At 41.8% G+C, this 2,456-nt stretch overlaps 1 pseudogene; it reads right to left on the bottom strand.

Annotated features, from left to right (window-relative positions):
- Nucleotides 1-1,116: 1,116 nt before the first annotated feature.
- On the bottom strand, nt 1,117-2,276 carry LOC123256889 (annotated as a pseudogene).
- Between the last annotated feature and the right edge of the window lie 180 nt (nt 2,277-2,456).

Below are 2,456 nucleotides of genomic sequence, written 5' to 3'. Positions count from 1 at the left end.
TCATACTGTGTATTCGTTCCAAGGCAGAAGAATGGTAAGGGCTAGGCAGTGGGACTTAAGTGACTTGCCCAGGATCACACAGCTAGGAAGTATCTGAGGTCAAATTTGAACCCAGGACCTCCCTTCTCTGGGCCTGTCTCTCAGTCTACTGAGTCAACCCGCTGCCCCTTACTTTTTTTGTTGATTGTTTATCATAATACAAGTGAATTACTGCCTTAAATTAAGACTGTTGTCTTTGGATTTCCTATTTATACAGAACACTAAATAAGTGTCACCCCCAAACCATGTATCTGTTAAACCATTAGCCAGGAGTCAGATAATTTAGTGAAATATAAAATGTAACTAAATGTTGCATTAAAAGGCAGCCTTCGAAAGCATAACAAATATGATTACATCTTTATCTTCAGTTTACAGAAAGTGCATTTGTCTCAGCTGTTTCTCAGGTCCCACAGATCACCTTAGTTAATCGTCTAAATAATTAATATTGAAATAAATAAATAAAGAGTTAAATGGCCATTTCCAAGGCAGAACAAGAAAATCATTTTGTTTAAGGGAGAAATCGCTAGTTAGGAACATTCCGCATTGGCATTCCTGCTGTAACATCTTTAAATGACTATTTCCTTGAGTTTTACCTAAATAAAAGAGAATTCAGGTTTAAATCGTCTTAAAAAAATAAGCTCCACAGAGCCAGAAGAACATTGTACACAGAGACTGATACACTGTGGTAAAATCGAATGTAATGGACTTCTGTATTAGCAGCAATGCAATGACCCAGGACAATTCTGAGGGATTTATGGAAAAGAACGATTCCCACATTCAGAGGAAAAACTACAGGCATGGAAACACAGAAGAAAAGCAACTGCTTGAACACATGGGTTGATGCAGACATGGTTGGGGATGTAGACACTAAAAGACCACACCAATGCAACTATCAATAATATGGAAATAAGTCTTGATTGATCACACATGTTAAAACCAGTGGAAATGTGCCTTGGATATGGGGGTGGTGGTGAAGGGGAAAGTAAAAACAAGAATCATGTAACCATGGGAAAGTTTTCTAAAAAAATAAAATATTTAAATAAAAGAAAAAAAAAAAGCTAGGTTGAAACTAGACTACTAAAATGTGTTACAGGGGAAAAAAAATAAGCTCCATACACACAGGACTAAATTCTTCTTCATTGTCCAATGGGAACCAGTAGCTAGTGTTGATCTGGTGGAATCAGGGAAGAGGTTGTGGGAAATTGGAAGGGGTATAGATAGATGCAGCTGTCATCATTGGACCAGCAAACCATCGTCCAGGTACTAATTGAGGCCATTGCTACAGCCATTGAGGGGAGCCTTACATACAGCTGAATTTTCGTCAACATAAATAAGGACTCGTCCTCCATGTTTGTTACATCATCTTTAATCCCTGTATCCCGGCCAAGTTCACTTCTGTTTGAGGGCTCACCATATTAGAAGACTAAAAAGGCTGGTGCCAGAGGCACAGAAGGAGATGGTGCAGCTAGAGTAGTAACCCTATATAGTCGGGAAAATCTGGTTTGCAAATACCACCATTCATATGCAAAACCTGTCATGCTGCTGGAGCAATCCGCAAGCCTGTACTGGGCCTCCTACAAGTCTAGCCATTAACTGGAGAGGACCTTTCGTTCCCAAGTCAATTTCAGTCTGTTCTGGCCCATTACTATCCCCAAATTAACTGGTACCGGAAGCTTCGGGACCTTCGGCAACAGGATCGGGTTTTCTGGGCCAGCCTGCTCATTCTAATCCACTCCGTTGTTCCAGTGCCCTTTTGGCATATTCCAAACCTGAAAAGGTAATAAATCCATTTCCCGACTTCCCTCTACCTAGTGGCTGAATACTTTCAATCATACCAAAAGGCTCAGATTTCGCAAAGCATATTTTCAGTTCTGTTCAAGTGGAGGGATCCTCCATGAAGTCTCAGGGGTCCAGCCCTTCTCTTCTGAAGTCTGCTTGCCACCGATGCTGCTCTAGTCTTTTAAAAGCCTGTGAGGCCTGTACAGTGGCAGGCACCCCTAAGACATGCTGGCCCCTTAATCCTCTCACAAGAGGCACTGAGCTAACAGCAAGGAATTTGACTCCAGCAAGTCCTTTGGGGCTTCTGGCATTTCGATCAAAAATCATTCTTATATAACAGACCTTTCCTACAGTAGAAAACAGCAACTCCAAATCTCCTGGGCTAATTCTTATTGCCAATTACATGCAGAACCCAGTCCTACTATTTTTCTCCTCTGGAGTAAGTTGTCCTCAGGCTCCTTTAATTTGATGTTATGAGGCAACCCAGCCTTTCCAGGTAGGGACTTGGACAGCAGCCTCAGAATGGGCCTTCTCTACTTAGGCCATATTTGTTTTGACTGTTTCCTTCCTTCCTTCCTTCCTTCCTTCCTTCCTTCCTTCCTTCCTTCCTTCCTTCCTTCCTTCCTTCCTTCTTTCCT

Source organism: Gracilinanus agilis, chromosome 1, assembly GCF_016433145.1.
Source record: "Gracilinanus agilis isolate LMUSP501 chromosome 1, AgileGrace, whole genome shotgun sequence".
Taxonomy (NCBI): domain Eukaryota; kingdom Metazoa; phylum Chordata; class Mammalia; order Didelphimorphia; family Didelphidae; genus Gracilinanus; species Gracilinanus agilis.
This window is presented reverse-complemented; position numbering and strand designations above follow the sequence as displayed.